A 14,707-nucleotide genomic window follows, 5' to 3' on the forward strand; every position below is an offset into this window, starting at 1 on the left:
ATGATCTCAGTATTCTGGTCCTATAATTGGGACAATATGAGGAATCTTAGAAATGTGAAAAGAGAAAAAAAACGTACCCAAACCCATGATTTCTGACTGAAATAACATGCAAATTTTTTAAGCAAAGGTGTCCTTCCTACAAACTTGATACTGAAACTTCTAGCATTTCTCTAACAAAATTATTATGACAGAAAAAAATCCAACATATCATAATGAAATATTTTTTCCCTGTCCCAGCTGCAATTATTAGCTTAAGGGTAAGTTTTTCAAGCCTGCCCAAAGTGGTAGGGGAGCCTGGGGCACTGAGGACGGAGAGGACGGAGAGGAAATCTAAGTTATTTCATCATCTAACAATACACATTGGTGGTTTGTGACATTTTCAGTCATGTTTAAGCAGGTAAAGGTACACAACACTGGCTTTTGGTGAGATTATGGGCCCCAAGATCAAGCTCCACTGAAAACAAGGGATTTTACATGTATGTAAAAACCAAAGCAATAGGTGTTCAATTGATTTTACAGCTATATTCTTGCTGAGATTGAGACATTAACCTCTCCCTAAATCTGGCATTTACTAACTTCTAGTGATTACACCCCTAACAGAGTAAGAAGCACAAAACCCACAAGTGTCTTATCTTCCACACAAAGAGGTTTGTCTTAGCTACAGCTCATCTTTCTCAGCTGTTCTTAAATGTCCTTACACACCTCACCTACCTGTTTCCGAAGTGAGGTAGCCAGCTCAGCTGCAAACCAGTAACAAACAGTAATGAGAGACAAGGAGATGGAAGAGGGATAACGTAGTTACTGTAGGGGTACCCTGCTTCTACAGCATTTTTCTCTTCTCAAGATTACAGGCTTTGCTATTTCTAATTTTGAAATAAGAGTTTAGCTTGTACGTTTAAAGCATACAAAAAAGCATACTAAGTATTAAAAAAGGAAAATGTTGCTTCCCTTAGCTGGAGTGCCTCCAAAATGTACCCGTGCTGGGGGTGGTGGTGAGGTGTTCATTAACAATTTTTTCAGGTGCACATATTTTAGAATAGGTGTTCTACTGATGTAAACACTTAAGTCAATGAAGTTTCATGTTCATGAAATAAAGCTATAATTAATGAAAGTTCAAATTCAAATGTGCAATTGCAAGAGATTACTAAAAAAAGGTCTGGCAAAATGCAAGCCACCCCAAACTCTATGATCAACAGGATTGCGTTAAGTCACTCAGTCATGCTAATTCATCCAGTTTTATTACTAGCTCTTCATTAACACTCACTCTCTGTGTAATTATGCAAATATATCTGAAGAAAAAGAAAATTCATTTCAAACCTGTTTTTTTAGTTCTGGAGGAAGTGTAATAACAACACATGTTTTTCAGACACTGAAACATAGCACCTATGAACATACCACTACTAATGACATTTCATTAATTTAAACACAACAGTTTCCCTGCATCAGTGTGGCAAACCTTTTTGTATACCTAAATCTAACTTTGACCTAACACTGAAGTTCACTTTCCCCTGAGGTGGGGGTTGGACTTGGTGTAACTGCTTCTATCCTTGATTATTCTGTGGTATCTCACTACTTAGGAGATACTTGGCTGTATTTGAATCTACACTTTTGGGAACTGTATTATCTTTCTGTTGTAATTATATGTCCTAGCTTCACATACCAGGCATGTTTGGGATGGGAAACCAAATAAGAAAAGAGAAGTAGTTGTGTTGGCTTCTTTAGCAAAAGAGGAAGATGTTGTGTGTAGGGGTGCTCCAGGAATTGCCATACCATGCTACCTGATGTGCCAGACTTCTCTCCATCTGTGCACAGATATGGTGTTGTCTCATGTGCAAAAGAAGGTGGCACTTGAGAGTTCTGAGCATGGCAGACAAAGGATCAAGAGATAGTACATGATTTAAAGAAGAATATTGTTTCTCTATACACTTGATGTAGGGAACGGTCAAATCAGAGGCATTTCTTCGCTGACTCTAAAAACCTTGAATCTGCAGAGATTTGCTGTTTCTGCTCAGTGATGCTCAGGTCAGCAGTCAATATACAACCAAAAAGACGTGAGTGAGAAACACAACATCAAGCATTTGTGAGCCCAGGCAGGATCCATCTAAATGCTGGATAGAGCTTAGAATCTGCTCAAAGATCAGTGTCTGTCTCATAACTAACAAGGGAACCAAAAGGAGACATTAAGATAATTTGCTGCCAACTGGTTATCTCTAAAACAATCACAGTCATGTTCTCTACAAGAACCTCCAGCTTTCTGCAACCCTCATAGATCCCACATCAGATCACAAATCACAAGGAGCAGTGAATAAATCATGCATGTGTGGTTCCAATTCAATACAAATTCGACCTTGACATCCAAAGGTGTTCCTGGAGTTTTTATGTTAGAACACTGATCCTAAAAAAGCAATTTCTCTTCTGTTTGTCCTTTGAACCTGGCTGTGTCCATTACTCAGCACATTCAAAACTGCACCTCAGGAATAGCAGAGCAGTAACAGCCCAGGTAATTTTGATTGGTACAAAGAGCAAAAATAAACATGAAATTTCCTCTCTGGACTTTTCCTATACAAAAGTGCAAGAGAGATTAACATTATAATTAACTGTTCTGCTCACTGAACAGCTGCAGTATCAGGTTTGACTTCCTCTTTAAGGAAGGTTTGGGTCTGTGGGATTTTCTTTTTCTCTAAAAGGGAAGATTAGTACTGAAGTCTTGGCCACAGTGAAAGGAAGAACTAATCTTACTCTCATGCTGTGGGAGTATGAAGTTGAATGGAACTTCTTCTAAGACGGGATGCCTGAATTATAGGTGCCACAGTGTTAAGCAAGCCATATGACTGAATCTAAGATGGGGCAGCACTACTTGGACAAAGGCCCTCTTGCGTGAATCTAAGGAATCTCTTCCCTACTCTGCAGCCAGTTCTGTACACATTCATCTGGATACCCAATTGCCAAATATTGTTATGTGACAGATATCTGAAGTTATCTGCCTCTTGATTTTGGTTGATAACATTGTCCAACGAATATATTTTTCATCTTATAAGTCACTAAGGAAAAGAGCTGGTTCCACTTAGGTCATGCTATTTCAGCTTCTTAGGACAACATCAGGAATAAAATAAACACTCACTCCGTGCCCTGCCCCAGAGAAGGACCACTGCATATCAATAAATTCAAAACTAAAAGAACATATTATTATTGTAAAGACAAGATAAACATGAAATGCTGTATTTCTGGGCACGTGCACACATATACTTCATTGCTCCGTGATCTCACTCCTCACAAAAAACAAACTGTTTAATTCTGATTTTTAAAGAGCAAAATCATTTGCTATATTGAAACAGCCCATTCATCACATAAAGCATTTGATTCTGTCACCTCAAGTACTTGTTAAATCACTTCCAGCTGCTACAATCAAGGGCTAGGTACTTCCAAGGTCTGACACTTTCTGAGCTCTATTACACCTTTAAGTATGATTCTTCAATCCAATTCTAACCTTCATAATAATCAAGTGCCCACTCCACTTAACTTCAAGGCAACTGGGGAACCTGGAATTCTCCATATATGCCTGTATCTGATTTTCAATCAGATCTCTTCAACCCAAGACTGAAAGCTCCTGAATATCAGCTAAGTATTAAAATGGCATCATTTGCAACTGCAACAGTGTCATCAGTAGCACTTCCATTGTTAAGCTCCTGTTTTTCCCAGGTCCAAACCAGAATGTTTAGACTAAGGCTGGAATTAAATATACAAGGAAGAATTTAGCTACAAGCACGCATGGTGCTTGCTTTATAAACAAACTCTGTCTGCTCACACAATTTGTTTATGCGAGTTTTAGCTAACTTGCTGCATATTACTATATTATGCTTTATGTGCTTACAAAAGGGGATGTCACTGACATTGTAAATACTGCAAGGCAGAAGTTGGTAAGAAATGTAAATGTGACCCCGGTTGTTAGTATGTTGCTTGTAGTATTAACCTCACAGTTGAAACGCTAACTAACATATGTCATTCCAAAGTAAGCATCATTGTACTAAGGAATTTCTTCCCCACTTCCATTGCATAAACTGGAAGAACATCTATTAGTTTTCCTTTTCTGTCTCTCAAAGCATTAGCTCCTGTCCACCTCAGGAGCAAGTCACTTAACTGTATCATTGCACAGTGATTCTAAAGACCCTGCAACACCTCCAACACTTTCAGGTACTAAATCTCTACAAGCTAATAAAACTGAAGTTCCCACTACAGTTTTTCCATGAGAGGCACACCTGTGGGACACTGTCCACTCTCCTGAAATGTGTAGGGACAAAAAGTGTCCTTAAAACTGTTCTTTACTGAAACATGGTTAAAATTAGACAGTGTGTTCAGTAGTTATTAGCAGAGGCAGGCAGACAGATAGATAGGAATCCAAAAGCCTAAGTTTTTTAGATCAGCTTAAAAAGGGTCAAAATGTTCTGACTTGCAGAAGCCTTTTAGTTTGGTTATGGGTAACAGCACAAGGTTGTTTGGGGTTGGGGTTTTTTAGTGTGCCAGTTATACTATTTGCCTTTTTTCTTTTTTAACTCTCAATTTCAAAATAATATATTTTTATTTTCTTATGGCAAAAACTTGAAATTTTTCCAGCACAATTAGCTTAGTAACTCAGCTGCCTAAATACTCTTGGACAGACTTTATTAAACATTAGAACTGAGTGTATGCAATGTTTTTAGAAAAGAAAGTGTTTGCTTTAATTTTTAAAACCCCCACAACTTTCCTATACTCTACTTTGAATGTTACCGGTAATGTGAATATATTTCACACGCAAAGCTGAATATACAAAGCAGCTAAAATTGCAGGTGTTGAAGAACACTCTCAGTATTTTTCAAATTGAAAGCTTTCTGTGTTATGTCAGAAAAGAACCCAAAATACACTTAAAGCAGATGCATAAAATAAAGGCACTTAAGATGGGTATTTTTTCCAGACAGCGCTGCTGACTTCAGGAGGGTCAGGAGCACACAGATGTGCCCCTTTAATGCTTTCAGACTGGGAGTTGGAAATTCGAAATGTGGCACTCCTTGCTGTTAATGGGCACACAAAAGCTGTTTGGTGACAGTAGAGAGAAAGAGAAGCAAAAGATATAGACACCATGAAGCACAGATGAGAAGAGCTAAGGTTTGACACAGACTCATTGACTGCTGCCCTGAAAGAAAGGAAAAAAACAAAGCACTATAGCTTCATCTAGTCTAGCGAATGAATAAATAGAAGATGACAGAAAGTCTTTTGGATGCTTATGAATGTCAAATACTTTTAAGTGGCTGCCTTTCCTTGTCACTTAACATTAAAAAGCCATATAAAAATACACTTATGCTCAGTCACTTGGCTAGAGACATAAGGCTAAGCTTAGCTGGCTTATAATTTATGTATCGATTAGATACAAATGTTATGGTTGTCTTTTCTTTTAAAACAGCCCCCCCCATACTTTATCCATTATCTTTGTATAGTTCTTCCACCATCTGTGTGCATTACTTAAACAGATTAACAAGTAGAATTGTAAATTAGTCCCAAAAGAAACCCTTTCAAATTCAAGACCTGTTGTTTTTTCTTTACTTTTTTCCTTCCCAGAAAAAGATGCTTGTAGTAGATAAATACACAAATACATTTTGAAAAACAAGCATTATAGTAGTTTGCTGGTGCATGAAAACTGAACAACCTAAGAAGTAAAAGCATCTAATCCTTCATGACTAGAGACGTGCATTTTGCTTTCTAAGCACAAGAAATAACTGATCAGAAAATCATTATTGTTTCCCATTCTCCCCTTAGAAATTCCCACTCTTTCGCTTGTGCTAAGATGTAAATTAACTCCTTACTCCTTGATGACTATTCACAGACTAAGTGAGCAGGAATCGGTGGTCCTGATGTAAAACAGAGGTAAGCATCAAAGGCCAGAAAGTCTAAAATTACAGCTAAGAGGTGGACCAGTTGTTGTCTGTGAAAGCTAATTCTATCACAAAAGGTCCTGAAACCCAGGAGGAAATCAAACAGCAGTTTGTACTGGGAGGAGTTAAAGTTTTCCCGCTTGTAACAGTGAACTGTGTTACTGCTTATTAGGGAAAGGAATTATTTTTATCTCCTTCCCGTGTGCCAAGCAGGCATAGCTCAGCTGCACCATTCAAATCTTTCTTTGTCACAGTTCCCCTCCTCCCCACTCCAATTCATTTATCTGCACAAGCAGATTCTTTCTTTTACCACTCGAACTCATCTCTGCAGTGTGTCTACATCGATAGCCTTATACTAAAATTAAATCTCAATGAAAGTTAGCTTTTTTTGGTAGCTGCAGCCATTTTGAAACTGCTTTTTAAAAAAAATTCCCAAACAAACAAACAAAAGACAACCATTGAACCAACCAACGACAACAAAAAAAAATCACTCCCAAATCCTGTCACTCCTGGAGACCTCATATTACTGAGGGTTTTAGACTAAGGGGAGATACAAGGTTTTTAAGGGGAGAGAAAGCCCAAGACGAGCTGGGGTCCTGTGCAAATACATTATTTCAGAGCACTATCATCTTACAAAACAGGATTAAGTGTACAGCAGGATGATAGCATGATCTCCCCACAGTCTCTCTTTTCCCTTTCCATTATTCCCTGTGCCATTCTGGGTTGGAGTTCAACTATATACAGTGGAGAGAGGAGAAGGCACATAAGAGATAATGGAGGTGGGGGCAAATGGTGATAACAAAGAGTGTTCACCACAAAAATGACTTGCTGGCAGTACTGAACTGAGAGACAGCAAAACCAAATTTCAGTTGTAAAGATTTGTGAAACAATTTCATAATAGTAATATATAAACATAATAAAGTAGCAAACTAAATTCTGTGCACAGTGTGAAAAATAAGCCATCTCCTCATCTCATAGTGACTGCTAGCTATTACCATTTAGGAACAAGATCTTGGAGATATTTTTGCTAGTTCTGCAAATATGTCACCTCAGAGCTCACTAGTGATCAAACAAGCATTGTTAAGAATGAGTAGGAGAGGAACAGTGAACAAACCAGAAAACATTGTCATGACACTGGGCATTCACATCTCAAATCATCTGCGTAGTTCCAGTCTTCTCTCTCAACAAAGATATAATCAAATTTGATAAAAGTCATGGCAGAAAGGAAATAAGAACTAGTAAATGTTGCACATCATCTGCTGAAGGAGAGATTTAATAGGATTCTTCATAAAGGAAGAGGTAGCAGAAAGAAGGCAATAAACATCACAAAGTGTCTGGGTGATGATTGTTCACAATTTCTCAGTTTAAGCTTAAAAAGACTGAAGGAAGAAAAAGGGTGTTTTTTTATTTTTTCCTTTTTCCTTTATTTTTGCCCCACCCCACAAAACAAGCTGCTCACTGGAACTAGACATGGGGGGATTGCATGTGTGTATTACTTAAGTTTCCTTTTCTATGTATTTTTTTTATTCTTTCGTTTTTTTTTTTTTTTTAACCCTTCTAAACTTTTTGTCATTATCAGTCAGGTGCTATTGAAACAAAGATGTAAAACCTCAAACACATCAGTAAGTGCTTTGTCATCTGTGGCCACTGCCAGGGGTGTAACACCGGGCCAGAGAGAGCCTCCGTTTTCACCAAAAATGAACTTCCCAAATACTCATGTGCATTTTCTTAAGGTTGCCAAATGTGGGTTCTATGAAAATAGGCATGTGTCAGTAAGACCATGTCCAGCTGCCAAATGCTATAAGGTCTTGATGGTTCTTGGACGTTGGGAGGGGAAGGATAGGAAGATTGAGAAAGTGTTTTCTAGAGCAAGGTCTATTTAATAACACAGAGACTGTAAAATTATGGGCACCTCACTCCCATAAGGAACATCAAGTTATTCAGACCTTCCAATACACAAACTGATGTGACACACCATTTGAAAACTACACAAAAGGCTTGTTGCCCCACCTTGTCAAAGACGTTTGTATTTGGTATCATGCCGCAGTGCTGTAAGTAGCAACAGTAGGAAGTACAATATAATAGAATCAGACACTTGAGTTCAGGAACATTAATAAAAGGCTAGAACAAAGCTATAAAGGGTGACTCTTCTTGGAGAAGGAGCTATCAAATATTAGGAAGTTAAAAAATGGTTTTGATCTTTTGACCAGTGAACAATGAACATTGTGCGTTTATTAGACTATTTCTTTCCTGTGTTCAGTATACATTAGACTTTTTAATATACATTGTATAACCCGTATAATCACTTTAAGAGAACTAACCCCAGTAAGACACAATGACTTTACCAATACTCTGCCCTTCTGATTAGAACAGGAGAGGTGGAGATCTACCTGTCCCACTGCAGGGCTGGGGGCTGCATGCACAAACCACCTCCCTGGGACATGGCTTTCTGTCTTGGATTCTGTTCTGCAAAACAAAGTTAATTATACAGTTTTCCCCTCCATTTTTGACTGAGCCCTTTGAACTGCACTGCTGAAAAGCCATTGAAGAGCAAGGTATTAGAGATCAAAACCAGATGCGAACTGCAGACATAGATCCATCATCCACAAAAGTTTTGCTTTGGACCTCAACTTCAAACTCTTCTCCTTTCTATCAGTGTTGCTGGTGGAGGATATAAATATGTCCACAAGCTTCAAGAAGGTTCAGATACAAACCTGAATGTGAACTTTCTGGCTCCTGCCCTTCTTTTGACTTTAAAGCTCATCTCAAAGGCAGCCTCCTGCACATGGTACATTCTCATTGAAGTGCATATTTTCCCATCTAATACTAAGCACTTCAAAGCACACTGCCCTGTTTCTCCACTGCTCATTGGCTTCAGCAGTGAACAGCAGCTAAGTTGCTAGTATTATGTCTAGCTTCTACTTCGATACAACATCAAAGGGACATATGTATATTTTAAAGAATTACAGCTAGAGCTGTGCAAAAACTTGCCTTACAAGCCCCAAACCTTAGTAGCATGTTTGTATCTTCACCTTTCTTTGTATTATCCTTTTCATGCTCTGTGTTAGGATCACAGAAAAAATGTTGATAGAACAACTCCAATTATTCCAAATAAAACCGACTTACTTTAAAGGTTCAGATAATGAATGATGTCCTTGGTGTTCACAGGCACTGGGGAGACTAACTTGTTTCAGTTAAGAAGGAATGCCAAATAATCACACAAATAATACATGCCTGAAGTTTTACAAGCTTGGCTTCCTTCCTTCTTGCGCTCTGATGTGTATTCCCCCAAGTTCTCTCATTCTCTCCAAATCATTTGCATGACTACTCTGCCTCCCTGAAATTACAGTACAAAGAAACTCCCTGCTCTGCAAAAATCCACTACCCTATAACCCATTTGAGAAGTTTTAAACATACATTTGACACTTTTCAGTTTAGGGATACAAGTGGATGTTAGGGATGCTGAAGTTATTTACCTAAAGACACTTCAGGTGCACCCCATTACTGGGTCACCATGCAGTATCTACAGCTTTCAATCTTTCACATACTCATCTTCTGAATACCTCATGGGAAGTCAAGAAGTGCTATTATGTCTGGTTTACAATCATGAAAATGAAGAGAGTAGAAGCAAATAGCATGGTTTGGGAAAGTACTTCAGATCCTAAATCACTTAACCCTCATTACAAGCAATGTAGTGCTGTGCTCCAGGGACAGTATGATAAGTCAGCAGCCTCTTCTACACTGCTCACTGGAAACAGCAGAGTGCTTCTCCAGGGAGCAACCTACAGGATTTTTCTAGAAAAAAGAAACATTAGACATATTCACATATGACTATACCTAATTCAGGGAAGCCTTTTTGAGAACAGCAGACTGATTTCAAATGTTTTGAAATGTTTGAAGTGTCACAGTGTATTACAGCATTCTTACCTCATGATCCTTGCCCCATTCTGGCTTTCTGCAGCAGATAAGTCCTGTTATATTTATATCCTGTTATAAATACCCTGTGATATTTGGGGTTGTAAATGCAATTCAGGCACCTGCAACACAATGGTTTCTGAAAAATTCTACCTTTTCATGACTTGGTTGAAATGAAGGTTACTTCAATCTCCAGAAACCTGAAGCGCTGTCGTACCTGAAGGGTCATCTGCAAAGAGACCATGTTCATGCATACGCATACACATGTGTGTATCTGTGCACAACTATATAGAGTCACTGGTCACTTCTGCCTCTGTTTATTGCTCAAAAATTCAGGAGAAAGTTAGTGACATACAAACATAGAATAGAATCATAGAATAGTTAGGATTGGAAAGGACCTCAAGATCATCTAGTTCCAAACCCCCTGCCATGGGCAGGGACACTTCATGCTAAACCATGTCACTCAAGGCTTCATCCAACCTGGCTTTGAACACTGCCAGGGATGGAGCATTCACAACTTCCCTGGGCAACCTATTCCAGTGCCTCACTACCCTAACAGGAAAGAATTTCCTCCTTATATCCAATCTAAACTTCCCCTGTTTAAGTTTGAACCCATTACCCCTTGTCCTGTCACTACAGTCCCTAATGAAGAGTCCTGCCCTAGCATCCCTATAGGCCCCCTTCAGATACTAGAAGGCTGCTATGAGCATGCCTTCTCTTCTCCAGACTGAACAGCCCCAACTTTCTCAGCCTATCTTCATATGGGAGGTACTCCAGTCCCCTGATCATCCTTGTGGCCCTCCTCTGGACTTATTCCAACAGTTCCATGTCCTTCTTATGTTGAGGACACCAGAACTGTACACAATACTCCAGGTGAGGGCTCACAAGAGCAGAATAAAGGGGCAGGATCATCTCGACCTGCTGGTCACGATCCTTTTGATGCAGCCCAGGATACAGGTGGCTTTCTGGGCTGCAAGCGCACACTGAAGCTGGCTTATGTTCATTTGCTCATTGAAAAGCCCGCCTAAGTCCTTCTCCGCAGGACTGCTCTGAATCTCTTCTCTGCCCAGCCTGTATCTGTGCCTGGGATTGCTTCAACCCAGGTGTAGGACCTTGCACTTGGCATGGTTAAACTTCATGAGGTTGGCATCAGCCCACCTCACAAGCGTGTCAAGGTCCCTCTGGACGGCATTCCTTCCCTCCAGCGTATCAACCAAACCACACAGCTTGGTGTCATCAGCAAACTTGCTGAGGGCGCACTCAATCCCACTGTCCATGGCACCAACAAAGATGTTGCACAAGACCGGTCCCAACACCAATCCCTCAGGGACACCACTCGTTACTAGTCTCCAGCTGGACATTGAGCCATTGACAACAACTCTTTGTGTGCGGCCATCCAGCCAGTTCTTTATCCACCGAGTGGTAAATCCATCAAATTGATGTCTCTCCAATTAAGAGACAAAGATGTCGTGTGGGACAGTGTTGAACACTTTACACAAGTCCTTGTAGATGACATCAACTGCTCTACCCCTGTCCATCAGCTCTGTAGCCCCATCATAGAAGGCCACCAAGGTGGTCAGGCAGGATTTCCCCTTAGTGAAGCCATGCTGGTTGTCACCAAGCACCTTGTTGTTTTTCATGTGCCTTAGCATGCCTTCCAGGAGAATCTGCTCCAAGATTTTGCCAGGCACAGAGTTGAGACTGACTGGTCTGTAATTCCCTGGGTCATCCATTTTCCCCTTCTTGAAAATGGGGGTTATATTTCCCTTTTTCCAGTCGTTGGGAACTTTACCTGATTGCCATGATTTTTCAAATATGATGGCCAGTGGCTTAGCAACTTCATTCGCCAGCTCCTTCAGGACCCGTTGATGGATTTCATCAGGACCCATGGACTTGTGCATGTTCAGTTTCTTAAGGTGGTCTCAAACCATATTGTCTCCTACAGTGGGCCCAAGATCATCATTCTCACAGTCCCTGCGTCTGCCTTCCAAGACTTGCGTGGTGCGGTCAGAGCTTTTGCAAGTGAAGACCTAGTCAAAGAAGTCATGTAGAACCTCAGCCTTCTCCAAATCCTGTGTAGCTAGTTCACCTGAGAGCTTCCTGAGGCAGCCTACGTTGTCCCTAGTCTGTTTTTTATTTGTTATGTACCTGTAGAGTCCCTTTCTGTTATCCTTAACATCCCTAGCGAAGTTTAATTCTGACTGGGCCCTGGCTTTCCTAACCTGGTCCCTAGCTTCCCAGACAACATCCCTGTACTCTTCCCAGGCCGCCTGTCCTTGCTTCCATCTTTTATAAGCCTCTTTTTTCATTTGACTTTTCCTCAGGAGCTCCTTATCCATCCAAGGAGGTCTCCTGGCCCTCCTGCTGCACTTCCTTCTAGTTGGGATGCAACACTCCTGAGCTTGTAGCAGGTGATCCTTGAACATCAACCAACAGTCTTGGGCCTCCTGCCCTCTAGGGCTATATCGCATGGAACCTTACTAAGCGGGTTTTGAAACATGGCTTGTTTGGAGCATTTTAAAGTACTGACAATTAGCAGATACCAAAAGTAACAAATAAAACAATAAGCTTCCAACAAACTCATCCATTAAGTCCATGGAGTTGATTAAACCTTTAAACATGCACTCATGAAGTCCATGGAGTTGATTAAACCAGTGTAACCTGAAGTACTTGTTTCATCTTCCTAACAAACAGAAGACACTCTGATAAAAAACAAAACAAAAGAAAAGACAAAAAAAACACCTCAAAAAGGAAAGAGAACATAAAAGTTTTCCCTCTTGATGGTATTTTATAGATGACAAGGCATGAAATGATTGATCAGGCACTGTAATGATGGATAAGGACAATTGGCTGAAAGGTCAAAACTATTAAGTAAATAATAAAAGTGAAAAAAAAGAGAAGATGGCACATTTCTCTCTGAGGCACAGTAAGCTTAAATGGCAGGAAGACTTAATGTCATCATCACACTGCTTTTGTTTAAGCTAAAAGAACACTGAATGACAATATTAGCAATTAGTTAAGCACTTTTGTTTGTTCTTTGACAAGTAAAATATGGGCAAGGTTAAGCATATTTCAGTTACTTCCACACATATTAACGATTAAAAATTCACATTCTTTCTTGCAAAGTTTTTCCTTAAAACCAGTGTAATATAGTATGATATACTTACTATTTTTTTCCCCATCCATGAGTTTGCATCTACGTAGTCAAACACAAATTAAAGAAAAAAAATTGATGAGTACAAGCCAGAACTTTTCCTTATGTCAGGAGTTACAGATCTCTCTAGATTTTAGTATAGTTATTCCAATATAGTTATTGGATTTAACCCAATCTATAGATGTGATAGTGTGTGTGCTGCTGCAGCACAGAGGGGATTACAGTGGTAGCAGCTCCTCTTTATTCTATAAGCTAAGCTCACCTGTCTCTGGTAATGGAAGTTCAGGGAACTCAATGTAGTACCAACTAACACACAGGAGAGCCCTGCGGAGCTTGTGACTGCACCTGAGTGATGGTGACCCAACTCTCCTGGATATGATGCTACAGACCAAAAAGCTCTGTAGAAATTCTTAATACCTCCTAACACAGCAAGACAACTTTGTGAAAGAAGATTTTCACCATACCAACTATTGGATTTATTTATTTCAATTGTATAAAAGCATTTTTCATTAACATAAATGATCAATCATGACATATTTTGTTCTTTATAAAAAGTAGTTTGGGTTAGTTGTGGGGTTTTTTCCCTCTTTTTTTTTCTTCCTAAAGAAACATCTGCAAAAATATCTCCATTACACCCACAAATCACTGAACCTACCCAGCATTTCTTGAAGAGATGAATTTTTTTATTGCTATTATTTTAAATGTGACTTTGCGCTAGTGCATTTGTCAACATTAGAATAATTAGCTCAAGTTTCATCAACTAGCTGGTGCAATCTGTTCAGAAGGCAACTTGGAATGTTAAAAATCCTAATAAGCTTCTCCAGCTTCTCAGGTAAAGCCTGAGGGATTTGATTTCAGTTCTGTCTAAAATGAGAGGAAGTCTTTTACAAGATAAATCAATACAGCTAAAAACCATAAACACAAAAAGACTAACAATAATGCTACTTTTTCTAATATTTCAGGTTGTTGCATACTTTCTTTTTAAAAGAAAGAAGTGTTTTACAAAGGAAAAACTGAACTAAAGCAAATCTCGAGCTCCAAACCTACAAAAGCTTCCATGCCTCAGCAACCTCACATTTGTGAGTAATCCCACTGAATTAAAAAATATTTGAATCACAGATAAAATGTTACCCTGTATCATCTACTTCTAGTGAAACAGATATACAGCAAGTAATTTCTATATAGTTCTTGGTTCTTGCTTTTCTTGGGGCTGTTTGTGTCCACACACACATACATTTGTGTATTTTAAGTGCAGATAGAATCACTTCAGGCAGAAAAGGAAAAAACACGCTTCTGAGTTATTGGCTGGGCTTAAACTATGACATCAATACACAAAAATTACTTATTGATAGTGGTTTGTCTCCACCAAAAGGCAGCACAAAAAAATGGCGTCTCTGGAAATGCCTTAAACAGCTGTCTGATCAAAAGCAAAACATCATTAAGGCAGTCTTTCTCGCTTAGCAGTCATTTGCAAACACAGATCAGTAAAGCAAGAGGCTTAGAAAACTTTCAAGTAGAGAAGTCACTCAAAGAAACTACATTAACAACATTGGATTGTATGGTAAGAATGACATTGGGATATACATTGAGGTACATGTGTACATTAAGGTACACAAAAGTACACATTGGGTAGATGGTGACTTCACTGAGGCAGTTGTAAGGAATGAACTAATATTGGAACAATACAGGAACAAACACAGACTTGGTTGCCTTAATTCAGCAAAGTCCCACAAAT

General features: G+C 39.3%; 1 long non-coding RNA gene across 1 annotated transcript in view; it reads right to left on the reverse strand.

Annotated features, from left to right (window-relative positions):
* Window positions 1-4,779: 4,779 nt before the first annotated feature.
* Window positions 4,780-14,707, reverse strand: part of LOC133218027 (uncharacterized) — a 31,892-nt gene continuing 21,964 nt past the window's right edge. Inside the window, exons 3-4 of the long non-coding RNA XR_009727033.1 lie at window positions 9,972-10,047; window positions 4,780-5,167 (exon numbers count right to left, since the gene is read on the reverse strand). This is a non-coding gene — a long non-coding RNA (uncharacterized LOC133218027). The remainder of the gene's footprint in view (window positions 5,168-9,971; window positions 10,048-14,707) is intronic.

Source organism: Neopsephotus bourkii, unplaced genomic scaffold (assembly GCF_033783945.1).
Source record: "Neopsephotus bourkii isolate Nb327-2 ecotype Australia unplaced genomic scaffold, CSIRO-AGI_Nbou_v1 NB_1183, whole genome shotgun sequence".
NCBI lineage: Eukaryota > Metazoa > Chordata > Aves > Psittaciformes > Psittacidae > Neopsephotus > Neopsephotus bourkii.